The sequence below is a fragment of the Cucumis melo genome, chromosome 10 (genome assembly GCF_025177605.1).
Source record: "Cucumis melo cultivar AY chromosome 10, USDA_Cmelo_AY_1.0, whole genome shotgun sequence".
NCBI classification, from domain to species: domain Eukaryota; kingdom Viridiplantae; phylum Streptophyta; class Magnoliopsida; order Cucurbitales; family Cucurbitaceae; genus Cucumis; species Cucumis melo.
In genome coordinates this window covers 24,294,547-24,315,987 of record NC_066866.1, presented here as the reverse complement: position 1 = coordinate 24,315,987, position 21,441 = coordinate 24,294,547, and the positions used below count along the sequence as shown (strand labels likewise).

At 33.4% G+C, this 21,441-nt stretch overlaps 1 long non-coding RNA gene across 2 annotated transcripts; it reads left to right on the top strand.

Annotated features, from left to right (window-relative positions):
- Positions 1–4,199: 4,199 nt before the first annotated feature.
- On the top strand, positions 4,200–7,696 carry LOC127151292 (uncharacterized). 2 transcript variants are annotated; one of them, XR_007824155.1, is made up of 5 exons: positions 4,200–4,336; positions 4,976–5,121; positions 5,795–5,891; positions 6,883–7,011; positions 7,550–7,696. It is a non-coding gene; the product is annotated as an uncharacterized LOC127151292 (long non-coding RNA). The 2 variants fall into 2 exon arrangements; XR_007824154.1 differs by lacking the exon at positions 4,200–4,336 and adding an exon at positions 4,632–4,770.
- Positions 7,697–21,441: the final 13,745 nt, after the last annotated feature.

Genomic DNA, 21,441 nt, shown 5'->3' with positions numbered 1-21,441 from the left:
AGTCTTATGCAAACTCATTGCATAGGATACCCTCACTCGCATGTCACATACATGAACGCATTTGATCAATGTGTCTGTATCAAATACAAAGTGAGCCGTATCCATAGTGTTAACAGGATAAGGTACCCAACCTTAACCCTATACTATAGACTCTTTAAGCTGATCTTGAACATTAATCCCTGTATGTCTCTACATACTGTTCAAGACTCATCAAACAGCTTAGGATGTTAGTTTATTGGATTTGGGTTATTAAGACAAAACTAATAAAATAATCAATAACACTTATTGAAATTAAATAATAAAATACTTTATTAATGACGGTCAATTGATTATATTTACTATCTACGAGTTTTAGGACATAAAACCCAACACCGACAACACGCCCGCAACGAGGTGCAAGCATTATCCAAGCAAGCCCATCCCCCACCTCGACCGCACATACTGCTCTCTATCCCCGCTCGACGTTTACATGCGCTTGGTTCGAACATGGACTGTAACCACATATGGGTACCGCCACACCTAATTTTTCATGTCCTTGTATTGTTTCTACATATAAAAGAAAGAAGATAAAAAAATTAGCACAATAGAGGAACTTGGAGATGGTAGTTTCAAACTTCAAAACCATGAAACGTTGGTGAAAAACATTGTGTAATCCAATTTGGGGGCCAAAACAAACGTTTTTGAGGATGAAAGGCGGACAAGCTGCCTTCAGACAACTATGCTCAAAGTTATGGTCTTTCAAAGTTTTGACTTGGTTTTACGAAATTTTGAAGGGAATTCAAGGTCAAGATACGCTAATAAAATGCTACGGTTATGATTATAGATGTAAAGATCGTAAAAAAACGCATCAAATCAAGTGGTTATATGTGTAAATTGAGTTAGTATTGATGGAGATATGAAGCTCGAAAGATAACGTTATGCTGTTGAAGATTGCAATGGAATTGAATTTGGGAATGACAATTGGATCAGCTATATTGTTTAGTTTATTAAAAATAAATTTTAACACTAAATATTTATGCACGCCTAATTGGTAATGTTCTCATAGACATTTAAGTCAAGAGTTCGACCCTAAAATCTTTTAGTTTTTTTTTCCTTTCGTTTACACCCAACGGCAAAACAACGTAGCTTCGCGCGCAAAATTTCATTCTCCCTCGCATCTATCCCTATCCTTCTACTCTATTGACTTCCTCGCATCTTCGAAGTTTGAGTTCGATCGATTGGGTATGCCGTTGGGCTTGAAATTAGATGCGAACTGGATTTATTTACTTCGAAGGACTGCGGAGAAAATCCATTTTTCTCGTAAGGTCGACTTTCATAGGGGTTCGGTCCGAGAGGGGCGAAGAAGAACACAAGCGACTACATCGGCAAACTAGTAAGGTCATGGTTCTTTACTCTTTCTGGGCGTAAAGATCTCTAGATCGAGCGAACATAAGCGTGAACCTCTAGATTTCATTTAACTATAAAATCCCCCCTCAATTCAATTTTCTAAAACAAAAATCCTAAACCATTCAAATTTCAAATTTCAATTTCAATTCAACCACAAATTACACACAATCTATACAAAAATACATTTAACAAACAAAAATCTATTCCAAAAAAAAAATCCTAAACTAATTTTCATAAAAAAAACCCTAAAACATAAACTTAAACTAAATAAATTTTCATATTCCACTTACCTAAAGTGGCAGATGGCGGCGAGGGACGGCGGCAGAACAACGGCGGAAGGGCGACGAAAATCGCGACGACTTCTTCTCTTTTCTTAATTTCCCCTCTCGGTTTCGGTTCTGTAAATTACAGAACTGAAACGATTTTAAAGGGGATTTCCCGACGCAGTGACGTGGCGTCGAGAAATCCCTCAAAAAGCATTGGGAAAAGCAGAATTCCTAACGCTCATTAAACGCTTTTCCCGAAGTTTCATACGGCGTCGGGAAAAACCCCTATTCCCGACGCCGCTCCCGACGCACTGTTCACGGCGTCGGGAATAGTTCGTTTTTTAAAATTAATTTACCATTTTCCCGACGTACCTTTGCCGACGCCTTCGTGTTGCATCGGGAAAGATTGTTTTCCCGACGCATCTCCCGACGCGTTGTTGACGGCGTCGGGAAAGCCCTTATTCCCGACGTTCTTTATGCCGACGTCCTTTTCGGCGTCGGAAATGCTCCATTTTCTTGTAGTGACCCTATGTCTCTAGCCATCCACCCGGTCTTACCCCTGAAATAGAAGGCTTATTGGGCCAGTGTCATTAAGCTGCCCTCACCTATGCAAATCTAAGAATAATACCGTTTGAATAGAAGTTCATAGTTAGCTTAGGATTAAGATTAAGTTACCTAGGTCATCATAATCGAAATAGTCAGTTTATATAGTCATTAGTGTTAAAACTTAAAAGTGACTATTTCATGGTTCCAGTTTTATACAAACTTTTTACATAAAATCCCCCCACTTCCATGTCTCTACATGAACGATTCAGGATCATTTCGTTTGTACTAACTACAGAGCGGACCACATCCATAGTGTTCCCAGAATAAGGCACCCAATCTTATTCATTTACTATAGACCGTTTGGGCTATATACTCGAGCTTGATCCAAGTTTATGTCTCTACATAAAGTTCAAGTCTACACTAGATAGCCTTTGGACCTTAGTTTATTGGATTCAAGATTATAATATTCTATTTTCACTAATAAATCCTCAATAAACACTTTATTGAATAGAAAGTAATTTAAACTACAAACTACGAGTTTTAGGATATAAATTCCAATAAACTCCTACTTGGACAAAACTCCTAGTGTGAGAAAAAAAATGTTGAATTTAATCATGAGAGAGTTACTCATATGAGTACAATAAACATGTGAGTACAATAAATTAGGGCATATACCCAAACATTCTCCCACTAATCCTAGTGCACAAACTTCGTAGACCTAAACTATTTAAGCGGCCTTCAAACACTTTAGCTGTGAAGGACTTTGTAAACCAAACAACCATGAATTGCTCAACAAGTATAGAGGTTACTACAACATCACTACGATGTACGATTACCCAGATAAAATAGTACACTTTAACTTTACGCTTCTTCATACTATTGCTCCTCCATTTAGACTGAATAATGATTTTGATGTAGACTTTCTAGCATCTCTAGAAACCAAAATCAGTGTATCTAATAAGGATTAGATCCTTAGTTCTATACACATGCACTTAGTCTTTTAAATTTATAAACTATTTTAGAATATACTTAATGACAATCCAACTCTTTTGGAATTCTGCATTTTATATCTAGACAATATTTTGTCTATATACGATGCTTGAGATTAGCTAGCATTTTATTCTTGTAGTTCCAAACAATTTGAAGCTTCAGAACACATTGTGCATTTCCAAAAACTTTATTTAGAAGTGCATAGCTATTCATTTCTAAACATCAAATAGATAATCTACATCATTTATTGCCTTTTCTTAAGTCAATGGATCCTTTTAAACCATCATCAAGTATGACAATTTGGTTTCGATAAAACTAGGTAACGGTCATGTTGATGAAAAATCCCCCCACTACTTTGAGGAACTCTCAACTCTTGAGAAGGATGTGACTAACCAGATTCCCTACTTTTATCACTAGAAGAAATCTGGGCTTTAATGTCAGGTGGAAAAAATGAAAAATGAACTTTAATGTCGCTTTTCAAAAGGCGGATGTTTAATGTCAGTTTTAAACCGACATTAAAGAGGAAGCTTTAATGTCGGTTTAAAACCGACATTAAACATTCTCCTTTTTTAAAAGTGACATTAAAGCTCATTTTTTATTTTTTTTTAATTTTATAAAAGTTAATGGTTTCTCTCTCTTTTTTTCCCCAATTTAATTTAGCAAAAACCCTAGGGGCGTTTCTTCCTCCCGTACGTTCTTTCTTTTCTTTTTCCCATTCTTCTTCCTGTCGTTCCTCCACCCAAGCTCATCGACCACCAATTTCACGCACAGATGATGTTACGCACAAGCTTCGGCTGACGTTCCACCACCAGACGTTCACGCACAGACAACATTCAACCATCACAGACGACGTTCACGTACAAGCTTTGGCTGTGCCACCATAGGGATATCAATCGACTTGTCGGCGCCACCACAGACGATGTTCCCTCCCCTGACGTCCATAACAAACTTTCGCGCAATAGATCCCCCACGAACGGCCGCTTCAACTTCGCTCCACCTCGTACGTTCCCGCACCGATTTGATCTCTTTCACACTAAAACAAGGTCAAACAATATATTTCTTTCACATTAATCTTTTCAATGGCGTCTGATAGCTTCATCGACAAGAACGCAGTTTTCAAGAGGCTAAAGGCTAAGTGGGAGAACAAGGTAAGTGTGACTAATTCATCTTCAGGTTTGGATCGGAAATTGCACTAGATTAATTCTGTTTGTTTTTTGTTTTTTTAGATCTGTTTCGATTGTAATGCGAAGAGGGAGGTTGTTAAAATAATTAGGGTTTATGATCAAATCAATATTTTCATTTCTAGTATTTTCCTTTTCTTTTATTTTCCTTGTTTGTTATTAGTGGGAGTATATAATTTTGGAACTCTCTATTCTGATTATTCAAGTTATTATTCAATAATATTATACAAGATTAACAGAAAATAGATTCTCAGGATATTTGGAATGTGATTGCTTTTTGTGGCCTTGTCTTGGAGTTGATTATTTAATTCTCTTTCAACTATTCCTCCGCTATGCTAGGCAATAAAAAAGTCAAACCTATATATATCTAAGAAACATGCAGCACTTCGGCTTTTGTGAGGGTGAGTTCCCTCTGTTGTATTTTCATTTATTCTATGATTTGTTTGTGTGATAGTCTCCGTAAAAAGAAATTGTGAACTTGTTAAAACATGTTAAAAAATTTCTAATCACACAACAGAAATTTCTGTTTGATATTAGGTGGTTTTCTTTAGCTACCTTTTCTTTTACTCTTAATCTCATTATTCTATTGTCACATTTATTTTTTAGTGTGCAGAGCGAGAGGGCAATAGTTACAGAAATTGCTGGAACTACCAGGGATGTAATTGAAGCAAATGTAACAGTTTCTAGCATTCCTGTGACTCTTCTTGACACAGCTTGAATTAGGGAAACAGATGACATCGTAGAAAAGATTGGTATGATTTACAAATTTCCTAATGTTTAGTGTCTTAACTCAGCATTTCACATAATGCCCAATTATTCCTTTTGAGCTAGGTTGATTTGCATGTACACTGTGCAATTGTAACTTATCCTAGGCCTGATCTACCATCAGAACTATAGTAATTGGTTATAATAAGATTTTGTAATGGCTTTTGTTATTTCCCCTTTCAGTCTCAAATTCCGGTCAATTTTAATTTGGAAGAAATTATTTTATGGCATGTTTGATTTTTCTTGAGTTGCAAATTGACCACCCGTTCTCCCACTCCTTGCTCTGTTCTCAAAGCATTGTTCTGGAGCTCTGTCCAAAGATCTAGATGAAATTTGGGGACTTTTATTAGTGTTGAAGAAATCAATCATTTTTGTCTCTGTAGCTAACCCTACTCAAAAATGAAAATGACTCCTTTGCTCAAACATGTAGCTGAGCAACTAGTCGAATCGATTTCGTTCCACATAGTGTTGGGAAGAAGAAAGAAAGGAGATGGACAACCCTGTATCAGGTTGGAGATGAACAATCCACCTGTATCAGGTTGAAGATTTGTTACGTTCGCAAGGATATATGTGGGCAGTATTCATTTTTATGGTCTGTTCTGTGCCCTCATATTTCTTACGAACACTTCATCATGTACTTTGTTTTCTTATTTGAAGCAGACATTTCCAAATCTTTTTTAACAGAGGATTCACCCGAATGCTCGGCCTCCTAGCTTCGACATTTTGCAGCAGTGATACCTACTATGGAGATCAAGAGGTCTGAATTTGTATCATTTTGTTGTCATCTTTATTTACAAAGTATAAGCTTAATGTTTCAATTTCAAAATGGTTTCATAAGGAAAGTTGTGGGTTATAGTCTGCAAGTTAGTCTTTCAATTTTAAGCCTTCATTATTGACTTTTAGAAATATGGAGACAATTTGTCCAATGCTGATGACAACAACAGACACTGGGAAAGAAGATCATATATATAAATTAATTGACTCCACCATGCAACTTCAATCATTGCAACAAAACCGATCTCCCAAGTCATTTTTATCTTTATAGGGAGAAGAGAATCCTGTTTTGGTCAAACAAAACCAATTTCAATTATTTTTCCTTTTTTGATCTTTTGAATATATAATTGTTATTGGTTTGACGCCATAATGGATATGGATAGCAAAAAGCAATGGTTCTAAGCCTATGAATATGTTGGAAATTGGCTGATATTATTGCAGAAAGTGAAATTGATTGCAAACTTTGAAAGTTAGCAGTTCCTTTGCAGCATCAGTAAACTATGAGTAAAGTGATTCGCCTTAGGTTTGTTGCCATATTTGTTCATCTTTCAACTCATTCAGTTAACAAGGTGCTATTTTTCTTTTTAGGGGTCTTAAAAAATAGAATTGGTTTTCCAAAAGATGTTGCTAAAAAAAGATTGGTATGCTATGCATTGGAAATGCATCAATAATAAGTTGATTTTGGTTCTTCCATATGGAAAAATTCTTTGAAGGGGTCGTCTTAATGTGGTTAACAGTTTTGAATAATCGTTGGATGTACAAGTGAGAAACTCAAGAGGATGAATAGTTTATCAAGTAACTTCTTGATTTTCAATTGTGATAAATTGTCTTGTATTTGTGGCATTTGGTTCTTGAAATTTTGGAGGATATTGTGGAAAAAGTATCGATTACAACGAGAGCTTTTAACCCTTTTGGAATTCATTTGACTGGGGAATTTGAGTTAGAACTAAAGTAGATCGCTTGTATGGATGCAGGAATCGTGCAGAGAAGTTTTTGAAAGCTACAAAAACTATTTTCAAATTGATATAATAGCAGCTGATGCCGACGACCTGTGCTCTTGGAAAGGATTGGTAGAATCTCGGCTTACGATTTTGACGATGTTGGTAATTTTTCTTACATCCTAAATGAAGCACAGTGATGATATATTGATACTATTTCTCAAAATATTCTGGATCTTTTGGTCTCTCGTTCCACTGTTGTTTAGCATTTTCAGAGTCCCTTAGTCTGTTGCAAGAAGTCTTAGTATAAAATATATACTTTGTTGTGAACTCTTTTGTAATACTTTGTTTTAGATGATCCATCTCCTTAATTATTACTAATATGGATGATTCTTTTGTTATTTATTTATTGTTTCATTTGTGAGAATCCCTGCATTTCCTTTCACATATGTATGCTTTCAAAGAAGACTCATGTTTGTTATTGTTATTGTTGTGAGACGGTGGAGTGGTGATATTTCTTTATCTACGGAGGATAATATCCTTTGGTTTGTGTTTATTTTGATTTTTTTATTTTATTATTGAATTGAGTTTGTAGATTCTAAAGAAATATGAGAAAAACCGTTCAGACATGGCTTGTTTGGTAGTTTTGAAGATGAATTCTGTAAGCTGTTATCTGATTATTTGACCCATTCTTGTATTGCAGGCTTCGTGAATTGAAACAACTTGATGAGTTTGAGGTCACTACATTCACAAATATGAATATGTATTTAGTGGAGGAACTTTCTGTTGTACATATACATTGGTTATTAATCACGATCTTATATATTATCTTTATATTTTTGAGTTTTCACTTACAGTTGTTGGTTGTTTATTTAATTGTATTTTATTATATATAATTCAAGCCAAATAATGTTGGTTTTGCCATCATAAAAACTAGTGTAAATACGACATTAAATGTGTCTTTAATGTCGGTTTAAAAAAATTAAAGACATCTTTAATGTCAGTGGAAAAACGACATAAAAGATATCTTATAAACGACATTAATGATATCTTTAATGTCGGTTATCCACCGACATTAAAGATCAACCGACACTAAAGGCCTTCAATAACACCTTCAAAGATGTCGGTTTATAACCGACATTGAAGGCCTTTAATGTCAGTTATAAACCGACATTAAAGCCCAACCGACATTAAAGACCTTTAATAACGCTCGCAAAGATGTCGGTCGCCAAGTGACATTAAAGGTCTTTAATGTCGGTTTTAAACCGACATTAAAGGCCTAATTTCTTGTAGTGTATTAACTACTTTAGTGGATGAACTAGGTTTATCTATAACGTCTTTGAAAATTCTAATACTAATTTACTACTTGGTTTGATGATTTATGGTGAGGTTTTCCTTTAAGAATCTGGTATTTGTCTATGCAAATTCCTTATTCCTTGAGGATCAAAAAGCAAAGCTCATCATAAAGCAAACCATGTCCAACAAGGCTTAGTTTCTTCTTTCTGATACACCGTTCTATTTAGACATACTAGATGCAGAGAGTTGTGACTAGATTTCGTGTTCTATCAAATAGTCTTAGAATCTAAAGTCCACATACTCTCCACCTCAATCTAATTGAAGTGTCTTTTTACTATTTTACCTAATTGAATCTTAACTTTAGTCTTAAATTCTCTGAACTTTTAAGAGAATCGAACTTATGGTGCAATAGGTAAACATGACCAAACCCTTGAATAATCATCAGTAAAATTGATGAAATATCCATACCCTCTTTGAACTTTGACATTCAATGGTCCAAAGAGGTCCAATTGTACGAGCTCTGATCGTATTTGAAGGGATAAAAAGCCTTTTACAGCGAAAGAATTACAGAGACCCAATTTTAATTGGAACCTTAAAAAATACCAATACATTGATAAAATTACAAAAATAATTTATATGGCTAAACATGCTTTCAAGAAAAATACAGAGAATAAGAACTTACGCTCGTTGACGACTCTGAATCTACCAATCACCAATTTGGGCACCACCACTTGGAAACTTTCCTATTCTCTGATTGAGATGGTTTGTGGGAACCAAAATTGTATTGAGAGAATTTTTAGAAAAAAAAATTTCTAGAGAGAATGCGATGATCAAAACAAAATCACAGAACTTTTTCTGTTTTGTTACGCAAAGAATTCTCTCTTCTTCAAAAGGAAGAAGTGAGAAGTTGAAAGAATAAATGGGAATGTGGAAAAACCACCCACGTTCCCTATTAACTTAATAATTATTAACTTAATACCAGTAAGTTAGTCATTCACAAGTGTTCGTAAAACCAGTTGGGTTAAATTATTGTTTTACCCCTGAGTTACTTCAAGTCCTTAAATACCAGTGCTCCTTTAATAAACAACCTGTTTATGGTCCAACCACTAAACAGAAATCCATCTCGTGCCATAGAGAGGGTAGTGCCCTTTGTTCAAGTCACAGAGACACCATTTAAGGGAACACTTATCTACTTACCCTAAAGGTAGGAGGAGTGAATTCCATCTTGTGTGATTATGTTCCCAGCTCCCCACTCGGTCTTGTCCCCAAAATGATAAGCTTATTGAGTCAACAATCTGGCCACTCTCACCCGTACAAATCAAAGGACAATCCCTCACAAACAGGAGTTCATAATACACTCAGGATTAAGACTAAGTTACCTAGGTTATCCAAATGAAATAGAAACCCAACTAGTTAATGGAGTTACATTTAGTGATTACTATTTCGTGGTCCAATTTTATGCAAACTCATTGCATAGGATACCCTAACTCACATGTCGCATACATGAACGCATTGGATCAATGTGTTTGTATCAAATACAAAGTGAGCCGTATCCATAGTGTTAATAGGATAACCCAACCTTAACCCTATACTATAGACCCTTTAAGTTGATCTTGAACATTGATCCCCGTATGTCTCTACATACTGTTCAAGACTCATCAAACAGCTTAGGATGTTAGTTTATTGGATTTAGGTTATTAAGACAAAACTAATAATATAATCAATAACACTTATTGAAATTATAATAATAAAACACTTTATTAATAATGATCATTGATTATATTTACTATCTACGAGTTTTAGAACATAAAACCTAACAGTATTTTAATTTTGAGACCTTTTTTCTGGTAAAAGATCTTTTGGTCATTTTCCATTTTAAGATAAGACTCACATGAAGGTATAGAGTTATCTTCTAACTAATTTAAAAGTCTACTCTTAACCAATCTCTCAATTGCATTGAGATTTATGTGATCGAATCTTAAGTATTATAAAGGTGTTAGAAGAATTTTTTTTGTCTTTTATGCTAAACATTTCAGTATAAAAGACAAATTTTGCTTCATTTGGTCTTAAGTTATATAAGCTGTTTATAAGTATAGTAGAACAAAATTGAATACTTTTTCTAGAAAAATGAACACTTCATAGCCTTGTTCGTCCGTGATTGCTCTTGCATGAAAACAATTATATTGTTTATTTCTTATACATATTAAAAGTTGAAATCATAATTAACCATGACAAAGAGTTCAATTACTCACTTGGAATGCATGACTCATGTAGTGGTCATAGAGGAAGTGCCAATCAGTTACCAACTTCTATAAGGTGTAAATCCTTTCTTATCTTCAGATCTTGTAGGTCTAACCGAGCATTCGTTGTATCCTTGGTTTTTCCTTTGATATTTAACAATGTACCAACCAAATTGTTACAAACATTCTTCTCAATGTGCATTACGACAAGTTTGTGATGTAATAGTAGTCTCGACCACTAAGGAAGTTCGAAAAAAAAAATACTTCTCTTCGTCCAATTAAGAGCTCTCTTTCTTTTTTTATCCTTTATTAAAGGATGTTTACTCATGACTAGAAATTCCAACTGATCTAGCTATTCTAAGATTTCGTGCCCATTCATCACCATTGGAGGAGCCTTACGCTCTACCTTTCCATCGTGTAGCCTACTTCTACGCAACACGTGGTTTTCTGAAAGATAGCGTCTATGCCCAAGAAGGATATTCTATCCCGTATCCCGAACGACGATCTATCACCCATGCAATATGGGACATGCATGATACCATTTTGTACTCTACTTTGATAGGTCACCATACGTCGGAAAGTCATTAATCGTCCACAACAAGGCTGCATGTAGTTGAAAGAACTGACCTGTAAGAGAGTCATACATACGCACCCCGAAAGTTCATAACTCTTTCAGTTCCTCAATCAATGGTTGGAGATACACATCGATTTCCCTGACCCTTCCTACGATACAAACGAGCACTGTAATCTCGGTACAAAAGGAAAATGGTCTAATACCTTATGTGGAATTTTTTCCTCTATTATGATTAACCTTGTATCGAGTCTCGCCATATTGAGGACAATGTTGCAAACAAGCAAACTCTTTTCAGTATACAATACACAGTCGTACTTGCACGCGTGAATAGTCTTGTATCCTAAGCCCAATTCATGAAGTTTTTATTTGGCTTCATAAAATAAACTAGGGATAGTACTACTACATATTGGAAACGCTGCTCTTAAGAGTTCTAACAACATGTCGAACGACTTGTTACTCAAACCATTTAAAACCTTCACATACATTAACTTAACCAAAAAATTCAAGGATGAAAATTCAGAACAACTAGGGTACAACTCATTACGTGCTTCATTCAATAAGTCCTGAAATATGTTTGTTGTATCTTCATTTATATCTATCCCAATATTCCTCAGTATTTCATCTTCCAAACGATGTTTCTCCGTTTCCTCTTCCTGTTCAATCAGGGCTTGTAAATCATTCAACATACTAAACATATCATCTTCTTCATTAAACTGCCTACTACTAGTTCCTTCATCAAAATGGTTACTACTAGTTCTTTCCTCAAAGTTTTTTGTACCTCTAAAGCTTAATGACTCTCCGTGATACACCCATTCTTTATAGTACGGGGATATTCCAATAGTCAGTACATCTCTTGCATGGACACCTTATTCGTCCTTAGGCATCAACGTGAAACTTAACAAATTCTAAAAATTGGGTCACTCCCTCTCTATACTCAAGGAAAAACTTATTCCTAAGTTTCATCCAACTCTTGTCCATCGTTTAAGTCCCTAAAACATAAATAGGTTTGATTAGAAACATATTCCTCTCTTCTCACATTCTAAACTTATTCCCTTGAATATACAATCTCTCAAAATTTTCACTAAAATTAACTTCAAACTATAGATGTTACCATAACTGCATGATAGTTAGCACAACCTAATTATTAATCACAAATAACTTCAATTTTCGTATCCTACCCACCTCTTCCGATAACTCTACCTTACGAGCTATTCTACTACCACCCCTTTAAACCCTTAGAAATTCAAACAAATTCAAAACAAAGAAGGCTACCATAACTACAGGATAGCCATCCTAAATCAACAATAAATTAGTTATTCAAAACTACTAAAAAATAAATATTAGAATTGAACTAAAGGCTACCATAACTGCAAGATAGCCAAAACGAATCATAACACATATTACAGAATTTTTAATACAATAATAACCATTGCCCCCTCCCCCCTCCAATTTTCAACTGTAATCCCTCACTTCAAAATTTTAATTCAATCCGTCTTTCAAAATTTCAATTCAACCCCCTTCAAATTTTTAATTCAACCCCTCCTTTCCTTCAAAATTGCAATTCAACTCTCCTCTTCAAAATTTCAATTCAAACCTCTCTCAAAATTTCAATTCAAACCCCCTTCAAAATTTCAATTCAACCCCCTCCCCTTTAATTTTCAACCCACCCTCTTCAAATATTCAATTAAACCCCACTCCCCCTCTTCAAATTCAACCCACACATTCAAAATTTTAATTCTCCAAATCAATTTCTCAAATACCCCCCTTTAACCCACATTCAAATTATTCCAATACAAAAAATCTATTCCTAAACAATATCCTACAGCTAATTCATCATTAAAATCCTACAACTAATTTTCAAAAACAAAAACTAAACTAAACTAAACTAACATTTTTTTTTTCAAATTTTGGAATTTAAACTTACCTCAACTAGGAATGTGTGGTGGCAGACGGTGGGAGAGGGACGACGACAAGCTCACGGCGGTGACGGGCGGACGCTTCTCTTCTCTTCGATTGCCGGCCGAATCGATCTCTCGTCGCTTCTTTTCTCTTTCGTTTTGGTTATGTGTTTCACAGAACTGTAACATCAATTTATAGGACAACTCCTGACGCAACATGAAAATGTCTGGAGATCCCTTTACTCCCGACACAGTTCCAAACAAATAACTAATGGCGTTGGAGATCTCGCCTACTCCAAACGAAATATATGTCTGAAATAATTAATGTTCGATAATTTTCGACTACTGGTTCCGGATGTTTGCATGTTGTGTCGGGATAAGTTATTATTCCCAACATCTATATTAAGGCATCAGGATAATGGGTCGTTCCCAACGTTTTTCTTTCGACGCATTTTTCTACGTTGGAATAACCTTGATTTCTTGTAGTGCTTGACTCTAAACCGAGGTCGAGGTCGCTAGCTTGATCCCTTTTCTTAGACCCATTTTGGGTTTTATTTGCCACTTTTTTCCCGTATCACACTCCTCTTTGTCTTAGTTGGTTTAAATGTCAATTATACCATTCATTCCAAAATTATTCATTAGAGTGTTTAACAAGTCCTTGAAAGTTGAAATAAATCTCTAAATTTTCAAGTTTATGTCTAATAATTTCTCGTTTGTTTATCATTTTTGAATATTCATGAATTCATTGGACTAAAATAGTACAATGTCTTATTAAATACAATAAATGAGTTTGTTTTATGTTTAATTAGATTCGTTAAATTGTTAAAAAATATTGAATATGTTGAAGAACTATTACATAGTAATTTACAAATTTAGGGATCTATATATGATATTGGTTTCAAAGTTGGAAGACTATTTATACAAATTAAGTTAAAAGTTGAAGGACCAATTTGAGTAGTCTTCATATTCTTAATTCCCAATTTTCAACTTTTTCTTCCAAATCCCAAATCTCTGACACAACAAATTTGGAGAAATCCAAAGTCACACTCTTCATGCAAAACACCTTTCTTCATCTCATACATTATTTCCACACACAACCCTTATGGTTAGTTTAATCAATTTCCCCATCATTCATTCTCATCCACACACACAATCCTTCTACTCATCTTCTCATAACATCTTCAATTATATATACTTTTCATGCCCATCATCCAATTCCTTCCACCACAATCAACACCTTCTCAAACGCTTCATTTGAAAGAAACTTGTTAAACCCAATCTCTCATAAACTAATCATTGACACCCACTACCCACTAAGCATAAATATAAATTCAAATTTTGTCCACATTTTCCTAAAAAAATATGATGCTATAGTGTTAAGCAGTTGTTCTATGAAATTATTCAAAGTACATGGTGAATCAAATAACAAAAAATTTTAATTTAAAAATAAAGTTAATTTGAATAGCATTTTATACGCCTCTATTCTTCTAACATGGATTATAATTATTAGTCTATTTAATTAAAAGAACATTGAAAAGAAAAACAAAATAAAATGATTCTCTTTCAATTTTCAAACCAAAGATAATTTTTATAATAAAAGTACTTTTAGTTTTTGCCTTTCGAAAATTAAACTTATTAGTAGTGTATGTTTACCTATAAGTTTGTTTGCAATTTCTTACAAATAATTTCAAAAACCAAACAAAATTATTTTAAAAAGATTGTTTTTGATAGCTTGGAATTAGACTGAAAATAAGTATTTTGAAGAATTGTGGTAGGAAAAATAAGAAACACACATTAGGAAATTGTTTGCTAACTAATCCAATTGATATTCATATAATTTTGAAATTTAGATTTTAGGGTATAAAAGTTAATAATTTAGAGTGAGTACTTTTTATGTTGATTAGAATAAAATGTGGTAAATATTAATAAGAGAAATGATTTTGAATGAAAAAGAGAAAGAATTATGAGAAGAGTAAGAGAGGAATGAGGGGTCACCGCCGCCGTAGTTGAGTAATGGATGGATACAATAAATAGTGTTTTTAAATAAAAAAAAGAGGAGACGTGGAGTCAAATCAAGGCTTCATTGGCGCCACGCTCACCCTAACAATATCACTTCTTTTTTCTTCTCTTCTATTTATAATCTTTGTGCGTACACGCATTCCCCAACTTCGTTTTCTCTATTTTGCCTTCCTCTTGCTTTGCTTACCCCCTATCATCCATCCAAGATTATTCCTAACAAATTTGAAGAAATTAACATGCAAATTTTTGTTAGAAATATTAGTTTGAAATTGGTTTTTATAAACAATGAAGAAATTACCCATAAATTAAATTGATTTAAAATCAATGCTTACAAGTCATCTTCTAATAAAATGGATGCATAACAAATGTTGTTAAATGCCGCATTATTTATTAGCCTCACAAACTTTTTAACTTTTTCTTTTCCTCTCTCTTTTATCCTTTGAAAACCAGCTTTCTTTAACTATAACTAACCTATTTATGACATCAAAAATTACTTTACTTTGTTCCCCACTCAACTCCAACCTAACTCTTTATCATTTTATTGTTCTCTTCCATCTATACCTATCTATTTAGAGAAAAAAAAAATGTTTCTTTCTTAGGGTTTGTTTTTTTTTTCTTTTTAATAATAGAACAAGTTGATCAAATATTTAAATTGTATAGTAAAGAAAAGCCCAACAGTTCTATAATGAAAAATACCAAAAATACCCCAGTCAATTACATGTGATTAATCGATCACATGTGCGCGATTAATCTTCATCTAAACGATCATCATACGTGATTGTGTAGACAATGATACAACTGATACACGATCGTTTAGATTAGTATAAACGATGACAAAAAAAGCCCTAATTTAAACGATCAGATAATAACTATAAATGATGACGAAAAACTTTAGATATAAACAATTGTTTAGATATTTATGCATGATCGTTTGTATAAGTATAAACGATCGTTTTGAGAAGCCTAATAGAAGCCGAGCCCAATCACCCATAATTACAAAAATACCATTCAAATCAATGTGCTATGAAAAGAAGAAACCTCCTGTTCATACTTTTCTCTTCTTCACACTACTTCATGTTCTTCACATCATTTTCGTCGTACATCTTCTTCTTCAATTGTTCATTTTCACCTACCTTCTTCATCGAAACTTCCAAAATTCTTCTTCATCTTATTCTTCACATTCTGTTCTCCATCAATCTTTCGAAATTTGTTTCTGGCATTTTTTTTAAATAGATGGTGATCAAAAAGCAAGTAGCATCAACTAGCAAAACAATGAAATCTACAGGAAAGGCAAAAGAAAAAAAAAATTAAGAAAGAAAAGGAAGTGATGGTAATAAAATAGAATGCCAATGTATATTTGTATAGTCCTCTATTTTTTTCTATTTTTGGCTATATTTGTCTATCTTTGTCCCATTGCTCTATCTTTGTCAATATCAATCTGAATAGTGCTCTATATTTGTATATTTGTTAGCACTAGCTCTTGGTTTATAACATACTATTTATTATATCTTTCCCACAGGTCAAACACCATCCAAATGACATAATTATGAAAGATGAATATAAAGATCTTAGAATATTGTTGTATACTACAGTTTAGAGACATTGAATTTAATCAAATAAAAAATAGAGACCAAACAACTTTTTCTAGAGTTTTGACGAACAAACCTTTTGGCCACTTCCTCAAAGTTAAAATGGCCAAAATACTAACAAAAATCTTGAATTTCTTAATAAGGAAGCAATGTCATACAAAGAAGTCTAATGTTCTTGCTTTCAACTTCAATGGACATATAGCAGAATTGGGCAGAAAGAATTCTGTTTGGTCACTAGATTAAAAGGGCACAAATTCCCAAAGTTAAATCTAGGAGAAAGAAAAAAGAATGGTTTGAAAAATGTCATTTTTCCTCCCGACGACTTTATAACGAGAAGAGATATAGAGAGAACTTTCAAAGCACTATGCAATAAGGAAGACTCATTAAAAGAAAAATTAGTTAATCTCTATATCTTAGAAGTCTTTTTAATTCCCTAGCAACAACACAACCACATCAATCTCCAACATCTTATAGACATATTGGAGATCATGAAGAAACTTTTAAAGACTATCCATGAAGAAGATTATCCGATATCCTAACATATCAATTCTTTAAGAAAGTATCATACAACGACACGTATGTTGTATACCTTCAAGAATTTTCCCTAACTTTAGTCTATTGGGCTTTTGAGACAATACCAAGACTTCCCAATTTAGATGTTGCGTTTGGAAGAAAGCTTGGAATTTAAGGGCCAACAATCGTGACATGGGAACGTTTGGAGTCAAGTGACTAGAGGACTCTAAACATGAACATTTTTTAATCTGATAATGTAAATAAATTTAAAGCATGTTATATATATGTCTATCTAGGAAAACAATGATAGATTTATATCCATGTCTATCTAGAATAGACAATGATAAAAATCTATCATTGTTTATCAATACAGTTGCTACTTTTTCACTAATCATCTAACATCATTTTACTTGTAGTTCTCTGTGACGTCACTCGTCTCTATAGAATAAGAGTCTCAAACAATTTTGAAATATTTCAAAAAGATTGAGGTTGAGGAGTAGGAGAAAAAAGAACAGATAGAGAAACATAATAAAAAATAGAAAGAAATAGAAACAAACATAGGAATAATACAAACAAATAAAATCTTGAATGAAATAAGTGAAATCAGAAAAAAAAAAAAAACCAAGAAAAAATAGAAGTAGAACAAATTTTGTTACGATAAGGCCTAAAAGAAATAAAAAGTATATTGACACTGGTTATAAGAAGCTTGAATGTTGGGTTACCTTAAGTAAAACTTCCATAACAATAGATAGAGAAAGAAAGTGTGTACCGACGAGTTGTGGAAAAAAATAAACCACTTACTTATAGCTCTGGTGTGAGATCACCTGTACCTAAGAAAGGTTGAAATTTGATGAAGTGTTTAAGAGAAGGCATTTTGAATAGAGCTAGGCGATAAGAAGTAGGCGTTGGATTTCATTGCGAGATAAAGAGAAGGCGAGGAAACCTTAAAATGCGGACTAAGATTTATTACAGATTGAAGACTAGTCGATGAAGAGTAAGGAAACCTTTTGGAAAATTTCTCAAGGATACTTAATGGGCCACATGTAGGAGTTTAAACTAAGCATGGTTAAGTTAAACATCAAGCTTCCACATGCACCACTAAGCGTAAGAGCTGGCAAGTTATTAAGAGATTAAAGATGACTGATCCAATTTGTGACTAGTATAAATAGAGGAAGAAGTTAGAATAATAAGTTGTTGTTACTGGAAATCTGAAAGGGAAAGTTGGGTGTAAGCTGGTCCTAGGTGATAGAAAGAAAGTTAAATTAGGTGTTTGACGAGAAAAAAAGACGAGTTGTTGTGAGTGATTTCCTTCTTCAAAGTGTTTTATATGATTGAAAGCTTTCTTTAAAAGTTTTTACTAATTTGAAAAGATGATTTATATATAAGTGTTTCCAATGAGATTTCGATTGAAAAGTTTATGCTATGTTTAAAGTATGTCTTATGTGATTCAAATGAATGTGAAACTGTGTTCGAACTATTAGTTTTCTTCTTATCAATGAGCTAATTGTTATATGCACATAAGGAATAAAGGCAGCCATGTAGAAAAAGACTACATCGTGGAATGAAGTCGACCAATGCATAAAAGACGTGTATTGTGTTAGATGGCCTGAGCAACAAGAAAAGAATCAACATATTCTCGAATGCTGCTGATGAAAAGAACATCACAGTAGTCTAAATGCAAGATGATGAGTCTTAACGTAGAGAGTGATTCAGGTTATTGGCGAAAGGAATGTTTTATGACTAATGTTTGTTTATGCAATAAGTTGTATTTATGAGATGATGAGCCTGTTTGCTTGAAATGCTGATGCTTATGAAATGTATTCCAAAAATATTTTCTTTAAACTTCCTCACTAAGTCTTGTGGCTTATGTTTTAAGTTTTCACTTCCCAGGTGTTTAGGCGTTAAAGCCAAAGTAAGGAAAGGGTGAGAAGTTGCTAGGCGAGAAGAGGATACCAGACATTTAATATAAGTTTTATTGTTTTCTTGTATCTTGTAAAGTGTTGTAACAAGCATAGTTAAAGGTTAACAAAGAAATCATTTGTTCTCTTATGTTTTGTTAAGTTGCTTTATATCGCCTAAAGTATAATTCCATATTAAGTATGAAGTAAGCAAGTGCTTAAGGACCTAAAGCAGAGCTTTTTGGTGTTTAATACATTAGAAATACTCAGTCATATTGTGTCTTGCATTGCATGCAACACGAAGTGTGACACTTGGCATTTTTGAAGAAGATGAAGAAATTAATACAATGATCGACTACGAAACAACATATTGCTCTACGGTTAGTCATGTTTAGATCATTATCTACTACTTTGTTTTGTTTAAAATTGCTTAACTTCTAAATAAACAACAATTGTGTTTTTTCTTTTTCTTCTTTTTTTTTCTATGTAGAAAACTGTGATTCTTGAAACACAAAGTGATTTGGAAACAATAGGAACTATAGATTTAGAAACACCAAAAACACAATTGTTGCTACAGGTTTAATTCTTTTGCAAACAATAAATTTGTCTATCTTTGATAGTCAGAGATAGTCCTCTATATGTGTATATATAAGATGGACAATCCTAGACATGTATATGATGTGTTTTAACATTCTTACTTTATATATATGCAAATAGATGATGATGAAGAAGAAGATGATATCGAGATTACAATTTTAGAAACACAAAAAATACAAGTGTTGACCGAGGTCTTATTTCTTTCTTAATTATACAATTGGTTACATGATTGTTTAGATATTTTACACGATCATTTAAAACGTTTACACGATCGTTGAAATGTTTGCACGATCATTTACATTTTCTTGCCTACAACATTGTTTTTCTTTTTGTTACATTCAAACAGATGAAGATAAAGATGGAGAAAAAGAAGAAGAAGAAGTTGAAGAAGAAGAAGAAGATAATGAAACATCAAATGAAAGTGATAAAGAAGAAAATATGAGGAGGAAAACAAAACAAAGCCAAGAGCAAAATGTAAATATTGTGATATTCCCCTATCTCTGTCTATCTAAGAGGAATAAATAACTATCATTGTCTACCATTCATTTTTCTTATTAACACTAATAATTTCTTACAGCAAGTCATTGAAGGAAAAAAAACAGAAAAAGAGGATCAGAAAGTTGAAAGGGTGCAAAATCAAGGAGATACAAATATTGATCGTGAAAAAATTCTGTTTACAACAAAAAGAAGACAAAAGGGGAAACAAGTTGTAATGAAGCTAAAGAAGATATTGACAGTGATAGTAGTGAAGAAGATGCAAAAGAAGAAATGAAAATAAAAGAAAACAAAAGAAAATAAAGGAAAAAAAAAAAGAAAAAAATGGGGGAACGAAAAAAGCCAAAGGTTTCAAGCACACTATGGAGACAACCAATCTAAAAAAAAGAAGAAACCAACAAGAAAAAACAAAGATGATTTTCAACTCAATAATACATTAATTCTGCTGCATCCGTTGACCTATACATTTCTCAATACTTCTAGACACAATTCATAGTACTTTAGAGACAATTTATAGTGTTTGCACAACTTCAAGTTTGTAAATTTTAACTTTTGAACATTTCTTTGTTTTATACTTTAGTAATTTGTAAGTCTCTTTCTACTCTAGTTTGTAAGTTTCTTACTAAATCTAATTGTCACACCCTGCCCCACACACGTTCTTGCTTAGTATGCAAGACATAGTATGACTCGAGCATTTTAACCGTTAAATACCAAATCACTCATCTTGAGGTCCTTAAGCTTTTCTTAATCGTCTAGCCTCTTAACCACAAACTTAGAAATTATACTTTTAGGTGATAAGAATACTTCACATAAGAAGCTAATGAATAAAATTCTTTATTAAACTCAAGCTAAACGTTGTACAACATGATACAACATGATACAATAACACAAGTCTTTGAACATAGAAAGTAAAACGCCTTGGTAGCCTTCTCGCCTAGCAAGCCCTTCAACTTTCCTAACTTGGCCTTAATGTCTGATTCCTGGAAGATAAAATTTGAAAATATAAGTCTATAGACTTAGTGAGGTTTTTAAGAAATCCTTTTCGCAATACCTTTCCAAACCTCATTTCATCAAACATAACATAAAACAAAAATATATCAGTTCATATAAACATATCATTTCGCATAAATGCTTCTCTTTGCATAAACACACATTAGTTACCAACATTCCTCTCGCCAAGGATCCCAAACCATTCTCTACGCTAGGTCTCATTACTTTGCGTTTAGACTATTGTGACAACAACATCCAAGAATATATAGACTAGCCCTTGTTGCTCAAGTCGCTAAGCGGAATACGCTCCTTTCAACGTAGTAGCCAACTTCTCATCTCCATATAGCCACTTTCACCCCATGGTTTCCTTAACTCATTATGTCTACATAATAGTTAGCTCATTGACAATAAGTAAATAATGGTTTGAACACCATTTCATAAACAAGTTACGCTCTGAAATACATAAATCATGCTTTGAAACATATA